We start from the raw sequence: 18,792 nt of genomic DNA on the forward strand, positions 1-18,792 counted from the left end.
TCAAAGCCCTGCTGCAGCAGCTTTGCATTATGGACCGATCAAAGAAAACAAAGGCTGGTGTATTTCAAATATGACAACAAAAATCAGCTACAATTGGAATATAGCCATATGTAACCCAAAACTGCTAGTCTATCCAGTTTGAGTCAAATCGAACCTCTCTGAGCCAAATCAATGGCTAAGTAGTCTAAAATATTTCTCATCTAGACAGACCCTGTCTCAAGTCCAGCAGCTGTTTGTCAGTCAGTGCAGTGGATTGAGAGAAAGCGTGTGACAAGCTGGTGGTGTCTCTCCTCTCACGTTGCTGGAGGAGTTGTGTCACACTGGTGTGGAGCTCGACACAGTAAGGCAGATCTCAGCTCATCCACAAATCGCACTCCCCTTCTCTCCTCTCCACCAACACGCATATCATCCTGGGAGATTTGGATCACCAGAAACAACAGCACTTGCATAAGCACTCCCAAACATTTCTGGCAAGACAGCAAATTTCTTGTATTTCATTACACATTTCCATCTGGGTTCGTTTCAATTGGAATGTGAAGGAAACGAGGGCTGCGGCAGTTTAAAACCCGGTGTCAGCAGCAGACTTAAGCACACATGATTTACAGCCTCGACGCATCACTCAAATTCCCCTAGTCCACCACGCAATCTGTCTACAGGACGACTACGGCTTCACAACGGAGCCAAGGGAAACAGACATGACTAGTGTTCATACAACAGACGACTATAGCAGCACAAACAATGACTGTCAGCAGCAGGCCCAACGTCAATGTAAGCGATCACGTCAACGTTATGACAATGATCATCATTTAAAAAGACAGCCTATAAATCAACAATGTACTGAAGCCTTTATAATCAGACTACTCATTTGTTTTCATCATAGAGGTTATGAACATAAAGGGTTTCTATTCTATTTGTTCAGCGCACCATGAGTGGAGTCTAGAACTCAAGACAGGCTACAGAAGAAGCAGGCAAGTATGGGCACAGATTCCTAGGCCTGGTCTACCTATGATTTATCTGAACACCAGCCTGTAACATATGAACTCAAACACATCATTCTCCTGCTGCACTTGATTAGGTCTAACTTGCTTTTTGGACAATCCTCTCTAGGAACTGTTCTCAGTGAGCACTGTTTACTGAGCGAGGCAAACAGGATGCTGTTAAAAACTACACTTGTGCCATTTCAGCTCAGGAGGCTATTTTCTCTCAGTCATCGTAATCTTGCTACGACTGCTGCTGCGGGCTATGCCATTTCCCCATCCTAGCAAATGCTTCGCTCAAAATGGCTTCAAGCCAATTACTGGTATCTAAGGAGTGTGCCTCCATCTTTATTCACTCAAAGGATGGGTATCAATTACACACTAATTAGAGAAACACGCCTCCTCCTGCTACAGCTTGGTAACAAATCCATCCTGATTCACCCGGTGTTGATAGAAGACAGAGTATTTTCTCCTCCTGTTTAGCATAACCTAAAACTACCAGTACTTAACAGGGTCTTAGGTTACACACCAAATAGCCTAACCTGGTAATAAGGTTTGATTAGCTGTAAACTCAGTGAAGATGATAGTTGACAACCCGTATGTTGTCCCTCTACGGTGAGGTTTATGGAGATTAAAAGCAGATGAAGAAAACGTTGGAGAAAGCACGTTAAACTCATGTTGTCCTATAGTCTACGGGGGGGAAGAAAATGTAGGCTAACGAATTGGATCAAGGCCTGGGTCTAAGCTGTCCTGGATCCCCCATACATGGCATTGAATTGTTGGTTAAGGGCTTGTAATTAAGCATTTCATGGTAAGGTCTACACCTGTTGTATTTGGCGCATGTGACAAATACAATTTCATCGGTTTCAATGTTGGTTAAGAAAATCAATATAAATAGGCCTACAGGCCAAGACTGAGGCACATTGGAGAAGGTTAAGCCTACATACAACTGCATGGGCTGACTAAAGAACGCCTCATCACGGAGTAACAAGTGGACACAGATTCTACGGCCCAGCCAGCAACAGGTCTTAACCACTCATTACACTGTGTAGCATGATCAAACCAGCAGGGCTGCACAGCTGTAATGGTTTCCAAATGCTACAAGAACAAACAAAATAATTTCTCAGAGTCACCTGGACAAACCCTTCCCTGCCATGTTGGCTCTGGTCTAAAACATGACCGGAGAGAGAACATGAGATATTATTCTCTTTTGAGACAGAATCAGAGGAAATAGACCCAAATGATAAACGTTTTGGATCCTTGGTTGTGTGGCGTTCCCAGGACACAATCCTACGCCTTTATCAGCAACAGGATTTAAATCCACTTGAGGAACGCTGAGATGTTCTGACAAGAGGGAGTGCTTTTGCATCCCCGAGTGCCAAAAATGGTAGGACAGAGAGAAATTAGTTGTTTCCTAAAAGATGCCAGTGCTCCTGCCTGTATGTTTAAATTAGCTCTAAATATTTGGATTACACCGGGGAGCTCTCCCATAGGATTTGCCATAGCCTGGAGGAGCCGTTTCTATCTCCACACAACTCACACATCAATAACAACCTCTGCAAAGTGCAATTAATACACTATTTAGGCCTCACCACAACAGAGAGGCTCTTCCTGCAACTCCATCTGTGCCATTTTGTGGTTTGAACAGCAGCAGAGGGCGAGCGGGAGAAAGATATTATCTCTTTCCTCTGATGTTTCATCCAGTGCTGGGAGCGTAAAAGGTCACTCCCCGGCCTCAAATAAAAGGTCTTTCCCAGTAGTTCCTTTTGAACTGCATGGGCTGAACCTTCTCATGTTACGGCTAGCCGTCTTTCCGTGGCATCACTTAAAGAAGAGAGACAATAGCATGAAACTTACCTTGAGAGAAAGCTCAACAACAGTAATGAGTAATAAAAAACAGTTATGTTCCAAGTTTCCTTTTCCCATCCACACAGCTGTGATGGATTACAGAGTTTCCCCGTTTATTAGGGAGTTCAGCAGAAGACCGTTTTGTCTGTCAAACTAACAGCGTCTTAACGTCTTCAGGTCATTTACCAACCTCAAACATGTAGGCCTATCGCAATACCCGGTCACAACTTGTAACACTTTCATTCCTGATAACGTAATCTTGTGTCTTCACCTGATGATGCAGCAGTAGCCGAAATGATGAAGAGCCTAATAATCCCGCCTACTGGAGTGTAGTAGGCCCACATGTTGTGAGACATCTCCATGCTCATACAAATAATTCCTGATAATCCACTCCTTCCACACACTAGGGATCATTTTAAACCACTCAGCTGAAGCAGATTTCTGCAGTTGGTGCCATGATCCAATAAAGCTGTTTAGGCTACTAACTAAATAAATTGAACAAGTATTGTTAACATGGAAAAGTGTCTGGAAGAGTTGTAATGGAGACTAAAGGGGAATGGAGTAGCATTGCTCTAAATGCACAAATGTCATCCGTCTTTCCTACAATCATGTGGAGTGGCAGGGTCCTTTTCCCTCCTTCCCCCTCCTGCATCTTGGGAGACATTAAGCAGAGCTTGAATCAACAAAGCAGAATGTGTCCAATGTTGGTCTCTACTGACCCACATTCACAACTGTTTTCCCATTTTCCTTGTAATTTCATGCGGTGTTCGATAAATGTAATATTTAAAGCTGCAATGTGTAACTTTTTGGGAGACCTGACTAAATGCACATAGAAATGTGAGTTACAGATCTGTCACTCATTGAAAGCAAGTCTAAGCAGTAGATCTGTTCTATATAAGCTATTTCTATGCTTCCCGTTCTTAAGTTTCGTTTTTGAGTCTTAATTTCAGTTTTGCACACCAGCTTCAAAACAGCTGAAAATACAACATTTTTGTTTATAGAAAATATATTTCACAGCAGTTTAGATGGTACAATGTTTCTCTAGACTATACATGCTTGTTTTGTCACAAACTGAAATTAGCAATTTTAGCAACCAGGAAATGGCGGAGTGATTTCCGCACAGTGCATCTTTAAAACCGTGGCTGCAGTAGACCTGCTAGCACAGCTAAAATGGCAAGCCTTTGTGGCAGTAGTGACCGATTTTAAATGCATGAAGATCAATAAATAAAACGGGGCGCTGCTGAAGCACAATCTTGGTGTGTGAGTGGAATGGTTATAACAGCCAGTGAACGTCTTCACGCATACTGCAACCAGCGGTCCTGAATTAGGAATACATACGTAGCATTGAGAGGCTAGTTAAGGATCATATCACCTCCACCTTACCCAACACCCTAGACCCACTGCAGTTTGCATACCACCCCAGTAGATCCACGGATGAGGCAATCGCCATCACACTGCCCTATCCCATCTGGAGAAGAGGAATACCTATGTAAGAATGCTGTTCATTGACTACAGCTCAGCATTCAACACCATAGTACCCTCCAAGCTCATCATTAACCTTGGGGCACTGGGTCTGAACCCCGCCCGGTGCAACTGGGTCCTGGACTTCCTGACGTGCTGCCCCCAGGTGGTGAAGGTAGGAAAACACCTCCACTACGCTGATCCTCAACACAATGGCCCCACAAGGGTGTGTGATCAGACCCCTCCTGTACTCCTTGTTCACCCATTACTGCGTGGCCAAGCACACCTCCAACTCAATCATCAAGTTTGCAGATGACAACAGTAGTAGGGCTGATTACCAACAAAGAGACAGCCAACAGGGAGGAGGTGAGAGCCCTGGCGGAATGGTGCCGGGAAAATAACCTCTCCCTCAACGTCAACAAAATGAAGGAGCTGATTGTGGACTTCAGGAGACAACAGAGGGAGCAAGCCCCCATCCACACGGCCGCAGCAGAGAATGTGAAAAGCTTCAAGTTCCTCAGCGTACACATTACTGACAATCTGAAATGGTCCACCCAAACAGAGTGTGGTGAAGGCGACGCAACAGCGCCTCTTCAACCTCAGGAGGCTGAAGAAATTCAGCTTGGCCCCCAAGACCCACAAACTTTTACAGATGCACCATTGAGAACATCCTGTCGGGCTGTATCACTGCCTGGTATGACAACTGCACCGTCTGCAACAGCAGGGCTCTCCAAAGGGTGGTGCGGTCTGCCCAACGCATCACCGGGGGCACAATGCCTGCCCTCCAGGACATCTACAGCACCCAATGTCACAGGGAGGCCAAAAAGATCATCAAGGACCTCAGCCACCCGAGCCACGGCCTATTCACCACGCTATCATCCAGAAGACGAGGTCAGTACAGGTGCATCAAAGCTGGGACCGAGACTGAAAAACAGCTTCTACCTCAAAGCCATCAGACTGTTAAATAGCCATCACTAGCCTGCCTCCACTCAGTACCCTGCTCTGAACATAGTCACTCTCACTAGTCGGCTACCACCCGGTTACTCAACCCTGCACCTTAGAGGCTGCTGCCCTATGTACATAGACATGGAACACTGGTCACTTTAATAATACATACCGTTTTACTAATTTCATATGTATTCTAGTCCAGGCCATCCTATTCAACTATTGCTGTACATATACTTTTCTATCCTACAGTCTATTCACCAAATCCCAGAGCCCTCTCTGGCTTCCAAAATCCCAGCAGTTTAAATGTGTACTACAGTACATGCAATTTCAGCTAAGGATGCAAATAGCAGTAAGCAGCCAAACAAAAACAGGCCTAACTATTGGCATTTCAAACATGGAGCTCATTATCACAGCAGGGGACTTCAATCATTGGAGCATCCCTGCTTCAGCTAAGACATGACAACCATCTCCAGGAGCGGAAAAATAAACCAGAAGGGAAAATATGTAATCTCCCACTCCCTGACATATTCCTAATAAACGACCCTGCCTAATGTTTCTCCGGATCATCCAATCAGAATGTGTCAACGCTGACCTACAAAAGGACTCACGTCAAGCCTTAAATGATTTGATTTTATTATGAAAACAAAAAGAGAGGACATTGAATTATACAGTATTAACCTCCATGGTTTGCATACAAAGACAACCTTAGATTTATTTATGCCTGTGTTAACAGCCTCACCATGCTGTTCTTTACAGTGAACCGGCTGCCAATTTGATGAACCTCTCAGCCCTCAGCAGGAGTTCAGCGTCTTTGATTAATGAGTGCAAGCTTGTGAAAAAGGGTACGAACAGGAGGGACAGGGGAAAGAAATGGTGTGAAAACGCACAATTGCCAGTCCTCCATCAGGACGGCTGCCATAATTACTGATGGGTTTAGTTCATCCTTTGAGGAGAGCCAAAACACACTTGGGCCCCTTTCACATCCCACCAAAAGATAGAAAAGAGGCTGACCCCCCAGCCTTGTTAATAGACTCACACTCAAGATGGCAATGGTGACTATTCACAGAGAGAGGCTACTAAATCACAACAATCTCATTTAGCCTAATGCGGATAGAGATAGCTATATTAACCCCAGTAAGCTAAATAAAACATTTGCCCACGTTTGTGACAAACTCTTTAATCTTGACCATTAGGAACACCAACCAGAAAGAAAATTAAAACCTTAGCTGTGTTCGAATACTCATACTAACCGTGACGTGAATGGAGTATATAGTATGCTTACTGGTCATAGTATGATATAGTTAGTATGCCAAAAGTTCCCGGATGTCGTACTAACATCAACAAAATACAAAGTACACAAGCAGATGACACTATTTCCGTACTTTTCGGGCCCCTAATGCAATTCTTCAGAAAATGGGCATGGCTTCACAACATTTTCGGATTTGAAGAAAATGGCGGAAAATATGCAGCCGAAGTCTGATGAGAGCGAACACAAATGAATTGAACTAACGACAAATATTAAGAAAATGTTGAGCAATGTAATAAAGTATATACTTTTCAAATAAGTTACACGTTATGTTAGCTGACAATTTGCTAGCTACGCTATTCTTACGAACCGCATAGCATTACAGCAATATGTACCGGTATGTTAGTTAGTTACCTAACGTTAGTTGGATACTAATACATCGAACGTGCCAGGCAGTATATTAACTATCTGCTATCTAACCAACATTTATTGACTACAGTAACTGAAAAGGTTGCTAGATCGAACCCTCGAGCTGACAAGGTAAAAATCTGTCGTTCTGCCCCCGAACAAGGCAGTTAATCCACTGTTCCTAGGCCATCATTGTAAATACGAATTTGTTCTTAACTGACTTGCCTAATTAAATTAAAGGTAAAAAAAAAATATTTAAATTCTTAGCTAGGTGGTATAGTCGTTGTTGCCAGCAGCACAGTTGGATAACATGAAAACAGCCTAACCAGCTCAACTATGGCGAGTAAAATGGTCAGAGTGGAGGTGTTCACTCATTTGTGTCTGGAAGTAGCTAGCCAACGTTAGCTTGGGTGCTTGACTGCCGTTGAACGCTTGGATCAACCCTGGCGTACTCCTCGGGCCAGAGCGTCCTGTGTGCGCTCTAAACGCTCCAAGAGCGAAACGCTCTGAATTTAAAATCTGACAACGCTCTGGATTTACGAACGCCCAGAGCGCACTCTGGCACTGCAGATTGAATTTACGAACACACCCAAAATCATAAAATGTTTAGCTAGTCATTTGTTTTGCTAACAAGCTAGCATAGCATCAGCATCAACTTCCAGTAGACAGGCGAAGCTTTAGTATGCTCAACTGAAACGATATCGTTCGTTTACAGTATACTAAAATAAACTGATAGTATGTACTCATTAAGTATGTAGAATACAGTATGAGTATTCGAACACAGCTCTATCTTGGAAGTTCACATTGCATCTTATTTTTGGGGTAAATTAGGCTAACTTAAATGTTATCATCACTATTAGGACATCTACCCTAAACAAATATCTGAATGTTTTACATTCTGGTACAGGCTATATTGTGCTGTTTAGTCTGCTTGAGCCTAGCCTAAGTTAAAAACAAACCTCATATATGGGAATTAGTCTACCAGTTACACTAACTAACCAGTTGTTGCTAAATCATGAATATACTTGTGTTGTGCATAATAGCATACTTTTACAATAAGCTACCTATTACACTCCATGCAAAGAATAGGCTAGACTGTACCCAAGTGGATGAATAGCTGGAAATAATGATTGAGCTGAAAATAAACTGTATTAATCACACCATTGGGCGCTTAGCATTTAAAAGTGCTGTTTCAAGCAATTTAGCAACCGTGAGCTACTGATGAGATTTTCCATCCTTGAAGGACCCTACGATATTCCAAACATTCAAATGCTCCACTGCTGTTTTTCTTAATGCTAAAGCACACATCCGGAGCCGGTGATTTGCTGCGATGCATTACTGTTCCCTCGTTCTGAGACTGTTTTCAAGAACATGAGCTCGGAATAAATATGAGGCAAATTCAGTGACCTTCCAGCATTGTATCTGGTTAATGGTTGATTCATTGGCAGTTACTGGAGGCATGCATAACACATCAAGGCTGTAATCTGATTTATCTTGCTTCCTTGGCTGGAATGGCTGCTTGAGACATTTAGAATGATGGACCGTAAGGGGAATAATGTTTGCCGTTTCACTTAGACTGTGCGCAATAGTTAATTGACTATCAATTAACTATTTACAAAGCCCAATCAATTCCGCTGGAGAACCAGTGGAAAAAGCAAAACAGTGTCAAAGGAAAGACAGATGTGACATGTGGAATCAATGGTCCTAACAAACAATCACGTTCTGAATGCAGTCTAGTTGAAGTGACACTAAAACATTCAAAAACACATGACAAGGACTGCGGCTTGTTGTATTTAACACTTGTTTTCACAGGTTATACATCACCTCTTAGGGAACAAGCAGAATATTTTATTTTCCTCACAGAGCAAGCGGTAAAGCTTCCTAGGACACCAATGTTCGCTTTGTAGCATCTACAGGTGAAACATTCTGGAGTGTTAAAGGAGACCTGGGCGCAAAATGTCAACTTGAATTATTTCTCACTTATGCTTTTAGATACAAATGTCAAATATATGTCAACAATCCTTCCTCCAAAAGGACCATTCTATAGATTACATTTAGTTAAAATCCCCCAAATCCTGGTATTTTGTGTGTCTTGCTTTCGTGAAGAATCACTCAATAGGCATTTGTAACCAGAGATGAAACTCAGTGTCTGCATGTCTCTGCACTGCTTGTGTGTGTGTGTGTAAGTACATTTGAGTGTGTGTGGTGGGGTTTAATTAACCACCAATGATATGTATTAACCCATCATTGATTTCCACCGTTGGTTACCTACTAGCATCTCAACAAAATGATGCAGATGTCAAGTCGATGCAGCATAAGGAAGTGGAAGGCATTCCCATAAGAGAAAAACCACACATCAGGATATTTAGCTAAACATTTGCTCCTTTACATTTAAGCTATGCAGTGAATATCCAAACAAAGAAACAGGAGGTGGAGCAATTAGCACTTAGAGCAGAGGCATTCTGCTCTCAGAAGAACACCATTTTTGGGGTAGGCAGCATTCAAAGAATTCCCTGAATGAACCACAGATTGGCAGAGCAAAAGACCAGTATAGCCTAGTGCTGGTACAATATCAGGTTCATTTTCGGACAGTGGCATGAATAAGACAAAATGTTAGGAGTGACATACACAACAATACACTGTATATGATGTCTGGACTGCTCATAGGTTTGTAGAGCATTAGCCTGCCTAGGCAATCTATTCAATCAAATGCCATATGTTCTGAAAGTAACAACCCTTTACACACACATCACATTAACGACTCTGAATTTTAACTAATACGGATTCCTTCCCCTAATCCACCTAATTTTGAAAATGAAAATCAGTCCAATAAGTCATTGAGAACACTCAAGCCCACCACCTGTCACCCTTCAAAATGACGAGCCATATTAGGCCAGTGTGCCTTAGCATTGTTTAAACCTTCTCTTCGTGAAAGAAATTCTTATAAACATGAAACCAATAGCCTCAGTCATCTATAAAGTTACAAAGAATGAAATGTTATCGCAACTTCAGATGACGTCATGTATCGTCCTCGTGAAACATTTGATCACTTTTGTGTCTAATTAATAAGCATTCTGGATCTTCGAAATGGAAAGAGTGGGTGGATTAAATTGCCCAAGATGGCGAGTGGCTTGTTGTTGAGAGGGCAGAAAAATGGTGCATATTGTAATAAACAAAGGGAGACATCTAATCAACTCTACTGGGCTGCAGTTGCTTTTCTTTATACGAAGCCATACAAAAGATAAGAGGAAAGGAGCTTCGGACCCAAGCAGTGGACTGGCTGACACGGATGTGATTTCCACGAACACCTCCGAACATATTGTCACAACATTAGCTACAACACAAATAAGCCCCAGAGAAATAATGTATTATGTGATTTAAATTAGGTTTACTCAATGAAGAGCAGACTTTAGGCATCTTCAGCTCAAGACACACTGAACAGACCTTTTCTCAGCATTCGCACTCTTTCCACATAAGCTGCCTGCAACATTGTTTAAAACATTTCAAATGAACACTTCGAGTGATTATAAACCTAGCCAACACCATTTATCTGTCACACATTCATTGATAGCTTGTTTTACTCCGCGTTTAAAAAAAAAAAAAAAAAAAAGGTCAGTCAAGCCGCACCAGCTACGGACACAAAGACGAGACTCGCTAGCTAACCAGCAAGCTGACACTGACAGTCACCGACTCAAGTCTACGCCGTAAAAAGTGATATAAATACACGTGAATCTCGCCATTAAGTTAGCAACTAGTTAAAGTAACAAAACCCGAGTGGTGCTGATATTGATACATTTACAAGTTATCATTATTGACAAGTTTGTATCAACCTGCTCCACTCAGGATAGGTTACATGATAAAGAGCAAGCTGCTGGACAGCGTCGATAGAACGAGGTGCTAGCTAGCTAGCCAGAGATCTAGCTAACAGCGTTGAATCTCTAGCGAAATTGTAAACTGAGCGTCGTTATGAATGATAACGTAAGCTAACTTCCCACTACAAAACATAAGAAAACTCACCTTATTTTCGTCACTTTGTGTATCCTCCTTCTCGTCAGTTACTATTTAAAATAGCGTTATGTTCCCCCAGATTTGCGTTGTTTGAGGACAGTGCCAGGAGATTATAAAGAACGAAATTGGGCTGTAATTGAGTGTGTGTGTTAGTTAGGCTACTACTACACAGCAGATTGAGGGAGACTCTTCTCAAGGTTTGTTCAGCTTCACTTCAAGGAACAAAAGTGACGTCAGCTAAAAGCTCCAACAATGCAAACTTTTGTCTGATTAATTAACTTAATTCATTGCTAGAAATGACTGTAAGCGGATACCAGGCTATGCATCTGGTAGGTATTATTTTATTCAACCTGGAAGTAATCTATGATTGATATTGCATTTCAACAAAACTCTGGATTCAGGAGTCTGAAAAAAAAATCAAGTGAGCAACACATCACATGTAGGCTAAATAAACTGGTTTAGGGTAATTGTGGTAAACTAATAAGGGTGTATGCTGAGGATGAATGTGGAATGCAGTGGTGGAAAAACTGGGAAAAGATATGGCAGTGTATATACACAGATTATTTATTTGTACATTAGGTCATTGCAATTATGTAACAAAATGCATAATGCATAATTAATCAAACAATACGTGAAAAGATTACACAAACACCATTTTTTTTTTTTTTAGCTGTGGGTGAACACTGTTTTTATCTTGGGACCATACAATATGTGATACATTAAAAAGGTACATCTTGAAAGATTACATAATCACAGATCCATTTGAATATGTGAACCATTGGTCTTTTGATTAAGTGTCTTATGATAATTTGCAGTAATACAGAAACTCAGTCTTCTTATCTGATAGCACATCTTCTAGAGTTGGGCAAAGCCTCTGTGCCTAATTGTGTTTTTTCTTTCTTTGATCAGACATCCACAACAGGCTGAGCGGAGACCTTGTGACCTAGTCAGGGGATGCAAAATATTACATTCAACAAACACTGAAAATGTTGATAGTTTATGTAGATAACTTTCATTGAATCATCAAATTGACGGGGGGAAGAGACAAAACAAATATATGTTTGTGGTTCAATTTAACTAGAATGCATATAAGAAGACATTTTAGATTTGCATTTTTTTTTTAACGCTTTTGAGACATATAGGCTACATTTAATCACCAAATCCTTCCATTTAATTGTTGATATGTTGCTTTTAGACAGATAGCAAAATATTCAGAGCGTGCAGAAATTAGCAGCGAAAGCTTTGTGACTGTTCAAGGGAGCAAAATGCTTTTGAATTAAGGGAACTGTGGCTTTTTCCTAAGCAAATTGTACATGCACTAGAAGTAATTGTATACACTAATTAAAAAACAAAGTCCCTCTTGTATTATGTGGGGGAGAAAACGTATTCAGCATTGTGAATTTTAAACAGGTTTATTTGCTTATTCACCATCCTTGGCCTCATTGATTTCCCCCCTTCCTCTGGGTCAGTAAAGACACTACATTCAGACGTCCTTAACTGGAGTAAACGAGCTTGCCTGGATCGACAGAGATGGTGGGAGAAGAAAAATGATTTGATGATTTTGTCATTTTAATTGTATTGGATAATCTTCATTAGGGACAGCGAGTGATGAAAGAGCTCAGAGCTGCATCAAGAGGCTTCACTGGCCAGGGCTTTTCACATGCAATGAAAATGTCAGCCTTTACTCGGTCATTTGTAACACAATAAGTGCAAGTCCAATGAGTGCAATGCAAGCACATGGGGGGGAAGGGCAAACAGTCTGTCTAAATCAAATATATTTTTTAAAGAGTGTTGATTAGAAAGTGGAATGAGATATCAAAAGACATAGTAAAGATGATCTCTTCGGAGACTTATGGAAAACAAATAAATGTGGTGATTTGGTTTTAATGATTATTTTTCTATCAGTCCATGGCAAGCCCAGGATACCCATCAGCCGCTGGGGCTGTGCTTGCCGTTATTGATTTTCACCTGACACATTCAGATAATACAGATTGTAATAATCTCAGTACACAACTCCCTATAATTCCATTAAAAACCAGTCTTCCAGCACAAAACATACATTTAATTTACATGACACAAATTCCTCTTTGAGCTAAAAACAGGGTAAATGCAGACCAAGGTTTCTGTACATGATTAAATTCAGGGTTCATCTTGCTAGGCCTCTTTTATAAGCCTAATTGTAATATATGCCATTAAGACAACAGTTTACTAGTGTTGACTAATTAACCTATAGTGAATTACAACGTTCAGTTAAATTACTGTCTTAGTGCCCTACAAAACAGGGCTTTCACATTTTCAAAGCACGTTCTGTTTTTCATGCAACAATGGTTGATAACTTTCTTTTTTCCCATGGATGTTTTAAATATCACCCAGTTTGGGCCACTTAGAAGCTATTTAATCATATGAGCTTTAGGTGAATTATGACAATGAGGTATATATTGCCCTTTGAACAAAACAATACTGTCCAGATCGGATAGATGGGTTAATGATGACATCCGTGTCTGTCCTGGACACCAACACTCTATGGTACTATGTGTCTATGGTACACCCTGGTGTGGGATCCTAAAAGATTAACCCAATGGTGCGTTGAAAATATGAAATGATGGTGTAACAACTAGAATGGTGTGGTATCAGTGGTGGCATCCATCCAGACTGATATACATTTTATTTCAGGGGATATCAGACACAAGTACCAAGGGAAGTATTCCAGGTCTGACAATTTAGGATAGAACCCGTGTGATTCCTTTAAACTACATAGGTATAAGTAAAATATCCCTTCAGGTGTTCCAACGCCAGGCCAATTAGTCTGTGCTTACATCATAACGTGTTACATGTCTTTGTAGCAGCGGGACTGGGGTGATAAACATTGCTTTCAAAATGACCTTTAAGTTTTGCACTCCTCATATACTTAGCAACTGCATCTAGCACACATAGGCAAGGCTTTAACATCTGTGGCAATCACATTTACAAATATAATAGCCCTTCCCGCAGAATTAAAAATGACATAAATCAAGGAAAACATCCCCCACTATGACAAAAAAACATGATCAGGATTAATACAGGAGTGCGCTGGTGGAATAGAGATAGATCCATACAACATACAAGATCAGTGACTAGGACCTGTCATCTAAACATTGTAATATTCCACCAGAAAGTGTACTCATTTTACATGTACTTCACATAAGAAGAAGCATTCCCAGCTAATTATAGACCCAGAAGAAAGAGAGAAATGATCAGGAAAATCTGGCATGGAATGTGCTATCAAGTAAGCAAAATTCATCCATCCATATAACTATCACATCACAAGACATATTACACAGACCAATTTTGCCTCAGAATCGACTTTCTTATAAAATGCTTCTGCAATGGACGGCCATGTAAATAGTGGATTTTGTTTTTCCTCTGTTAATCGGAGCATGTTCCTGGACAGTGAATGGAGGGGAAACATGAGCCGTCCAGAACATGGGAAACAGATGCTCCACACTTCTGTCTACAGGCACCTTCATTTGAAAAGGCAGGAGAGGGGGATGATAGTGAATAATAAAGAACCGAGTTGAAATGTAATGAAATAATGAGTTTGAAAAGAAACCTGGATTTGACTGTGGTAAATACCTGATACTCTGAGGAAAATAATGGTTTGGATGAAATCATTGCTTTTCGGTAAGATAAATCACATGAATCACAGAGTAGATTAAATTATTTGTATCAGAAATGTCTGAACACGTGAAATATTTCAGGAGTGTTTTACAAGTTGGCAGAGCTTATGAAATATTCACAATATTGTGAGTACATGTACTATAAGCGCTGCATAAACTATTGAACATTTCAGAGTAATTGTTGGCATATTTGTAGTGAGCTTAGCATCTTTTGTCCACAAATGACACATATTACTTGATAACCTCTAGTGAACAGCAGTGGCTCTGTGCATCCCATTTTCATACCAACTGTTAATGTCATATCTTATTTATGCATACCACTGTCCCTTTTAATTAGCAATTTCAGGTCAGTGCAAAGCCCATCCTCCTCCAAGCTGTGGCAAGGCAGACGTGTGAATGAAATGCCTTCAGTGTTATTTAATCGAAAATAGGCCATTACAGCCATAATCATAATGGCAACAGTCTTTACATAATGTATGCTCTCCAGAAACGATCCATCTTGGGGTGAAACAGCAACTCTTGTATTGAAGAAGCAGCAGAAAAAAATGAAACACAAAAGCATAGACCTGTCTGGAAAAATAAAGTACCATGCTAGACAAGGTAATTATAATGTAAGCTGGTCCCATCATAGAAAAAAAAAAAACTCAAGCTAGGCTTTTTTTGCCCACATTAATGCTACAATTAATTATGATAATCGCTTCTGGGCATGAAAACAAACATCAATTTTAGAAAACCTGGCCTTGCACTACATCTACGAGCTAAATATGTATTTGATATTTTATTGTCAAACTGATTTATATATATATAGAGATATATATATATAGAGATATATATATATAAATAAATAAATAAATGTGTGTACTGTTTAATTTTGGGACCACTTCTATAATAAATGGCTGAATTGATCTGGCATTACTGTTAAAACCAAAGACAAAGCAAATTTAATAAAATTGATTGTCAATGGATTCGTATAAACATTTTAAATGCGCTCTCCAGCTCCAAAAAAAATTTGCTTAAGCTCTTGGGTTGGGTTCAAATAGCATCGTTTTTCTAACACACTCAAAACCATTCTAAAAGCTTCATTCAAGGATCCTTTCATGGACAACTGCATTCACAGCAAGCTGCTATTGTATTCCTATCTAATGCATTATGCTTTGTTGAATATTCATAGCTGCCTTGTCCAGAGCAAAGAGGGTGAAACAGACTGGGTCCTGGGAAAATTGTGGTGAAGTTGGGTTGAACAAGTCACAAAGCATTCTTCTGTGATTGCAACACATCTGCTGAAATCCCATCCAGACAGAGGGGCATTTCTAATGTCTGTCTGTAAAGTCTATTTCTAGGATGTATTGTTGTATGTAACCCCTTGGCAAAAAAAAATAAAAAAATAATGATCAGACTGACCATTTCAATTTGACTCATCTACAAGCCACAGAGGGCCATGATTAGACAGAGATAGTGAATATTGTAAACATAATATTCTGTTTAAATGTATTTTGTCTGAAGGATATGCATTCATAATGTTGAAATATATCCATAGTGCCTCCATAGCAAGACGTATACATTTTGTGCATGCTTATACAATCTTTCAAGTGAATAAGCACAAAGTAACTTGAGGAGCACTGAGGAAAATGCCCAATATAAACAGTTTAAGGACTGAAATATACCTTTTCCTAAGAGGAACTATGGGAGTCCTGATGGATCACATTACAAGAAAAACACTCCTCTGGGTTCACTGGGCCTTGTGTTTCACCTGACCTTACCATTTGTTGTTCTTAGTTGCCATTTGATCTGTGGGATTAGTTACTGCTAATCTATGTTCCTTCAACTGAACTTTGAATCAGGATGGGCTAGCTTTGTTTAATCTATATACATGGCCATGCCCTACTCAGTAAAGTTAAAGCCTATACTTTGAAAACAGAGTGCAGGTTGCAGTTGGAAAAATGATGCATTTGAATAGACTTTTCAACCAATCATATAACCGTTTTTTTTCCACAAACTATCACGTGCCATAAATCAAACTGAACAGATAGCAGCCCGGAATATTTATCTTAATCAAGTTCAATACGATATACTTACACTTGATCATTATCATAATCTCTACCTGAATAATCTAATTATTCTACAATTAGATTAGACAATTATCAAGTTGTTGTTGTTTTTTTTACATAAAAAAAACAACCCATACACAATGCATGATTACCTCAAAGAGTTTACGCAATCTGTTTCTGTGGCTGTTCCTGGAAAGTACAGGCTGGAAATGTGATCCACTGTCCCGCCTAGTGGCCAAGCTCCTAAATCAACGTTATATTATGAGAGTTATCTCCTGATTTTACCCTGTGAGATGTTATGGATCTCTAACTGTTGACATCACCATTGTACCCTTGCTGGAGGGCTGCATGACCAAAATGTACATACATTCTCCAGATGGAAGTTATTTTCTGGGAGCAAAATATAGATAGCTTAATCCGAAGGTAGGGAACAAGGACAATTGGGTTGTATTCATTAGTGTACACCGTTTCAAAACGTACCAAAACGCTTTGCAATGGAAAATGAAAGTGAGTTTTTCTTAAAGACAAATTCAGATAGATCCCTCCCCATTTAAGTCCGTTTTGTGCCTAATGAATACTACCCTCTAGTGCCATAGCAGAGCCAGGACAGGTTTTCATACAGATGGAGTGTCGGTGCAATACTTCTCATGCCTGACAGATGACAGTGATTTATAATATTAAATATCCCTTAAGGAGTAATTAGAATGTCCTCAATCCGGTGTCCTAAGTCATCACCTATTTAATTATGCATTGACAGATGTATATTTAGCTGTAAAGTTCTGTAACAATGTGAGGAACGGACAGAATAATGCTGATATGGATATGGTTGACATCACTTCAGATTTTTCAAGTGTTGCACTTTGGGGTCGGGTAGGTTTGCAAAAATCCCAGAAATTGAAGACTATCGGAATGGAGGGGGTCCAAAAATCCAGGAGTCCTCCAACTGTGTTTTCTGGAAAACCTGGAAATGTTGACACTTACTGGAATTTTGAAACCATAGGGTTATGTAGGATTCTTCTCATACAGTACTTTATAGAAGGTATTTCCATGCCTTTGGGTTAAAAGGTTGAAAGCCCTTCCTAAAGGAAAGGAAATTCAAATCAATGTATGAGGGATTACTTTGAGATTCCATTGACAAACTATGTAACACAGTTATCCATGTTGACTTGTGCCATGTTTGCCAGACTTGTTGTCAAAGAAGCAACAAGTACAGCAACTACATCAACTGCATGTACCGTCTCAAACAAGCACAATCTTACAAAATTTGCCCCCGTAAGAGGAGATGCTCACATACAGAGTGTACAAAACATTAGGAAAACCTTCCTAATATTGAGTTGCATCCCCTTTTGTCCTCAGAACAGCCTCATTCCGTCGGGGCATGGACTCTACAAGGTGTCGAAAGCGTTCCACATGGATGCTGACCATGTTGACTACAATGCTTCCCACAGTTGTGTCAAGTTGGCTGGATGTACTTTGGGTGGTGGACCATTCTTGATACACACAGGAAACTGTTGAGTGAAAACCAAGCAGCGTTGCAGTTCCTGACACAAATCGGTGCACCTAGCACCTACTACCATACCCCGTTCAAAGGCACTTAAATATTTTGTCTTACCCATTCACACATACACAATCCATGTCTCAATTGTCCCAAGGCTTAAAAATCCTGACATCAATAAGGGATCATAGCTTCCACCCGTTCAGTCGGTCATGGAAAGAGCTGGTGTTCCTAATTTTTTGTGCATTCAGTGTAAATCAAACATAGGACAGGCAGGCTCATAACTCACAAGAAGCCTCGGACTTCAGGCTTCAACAAGAATGGACTTGAAAGGGGCCTTCAGAGTGGCGCAGCGGTCTAAGGCACTGCATCGCAGTGTCACTACAGACACACTACAGTTGTCCCATTGCACTCTAGCGACTCCTGTGGTGGGCCGGGCGCATGCACGCTAACACTGTGGCCAGGTGTACAGTGTTTCCTCCGACACATTGGTGCGGCTGGCTCCGGGTTAAGCAAGCAGTGTGTCAAGAGGCAGTGCGGGCTTGGCGGGGTCGTGTTTCGGAGGATGCACAGCTCTCGACCTTCACCTCTCCCGAGTACGTATGGGAGTTGCAGCGATGGGACAAGACTAACTACCAACTGGGGAGAAAAAGGGGTAAAACATTTTTTTTTAAAGAATGACTTGGTCACGCGAGAC

The 18,792-nt window shown here is 40.7% G+C and overlaps 1 protein-coding gene across 8 annotated transcripts in view; it reads right to left on the reverse strand.

Annotated features, from left to right (window-relative positions):
- Positions 1-11,145, reverse strand: part of LOC115160709 (bromodomain adjacent to zinc finger domain protein 2B) — a 98,949-nt gene extending 87,804 nt beyond the window's left edge. For 4 of the 8 annotated variants that reach the window (XM_029711007.1, XM_029711013.1, XM_029711012.1 and 1 more), the window contains exon 1: positions 10,906-11,145. The gene's annotated coding sequence lies outside the window, so the exon portion shown is untranslated. The remainder of the gene's footprint in view (positions 1-10,905) is intronic. The other 4 variants (XM_029711014.1, XM_029711010.1, XM_029711011.1 and 1 more) reach the window with 1 other exon arrangement.
- Between the last annotated feature and the right edge of the window lie 7,647 nt (positions 11,146-18,792).

Source organism: Salmo trutta, chromosome 24 (genome assembly GCF_901001165.1).
Source record: "Salmo trutta chromosome 24, fSalTru1.1, whole genome shotgun sequence".
In the NCBI taxonomy this organism is placed as follows: Eukaryota; Metazoa; Chordata; class Actinopteri; order Salmoniformes; family Salmonidae; genus Salmo; species Salmo trutta.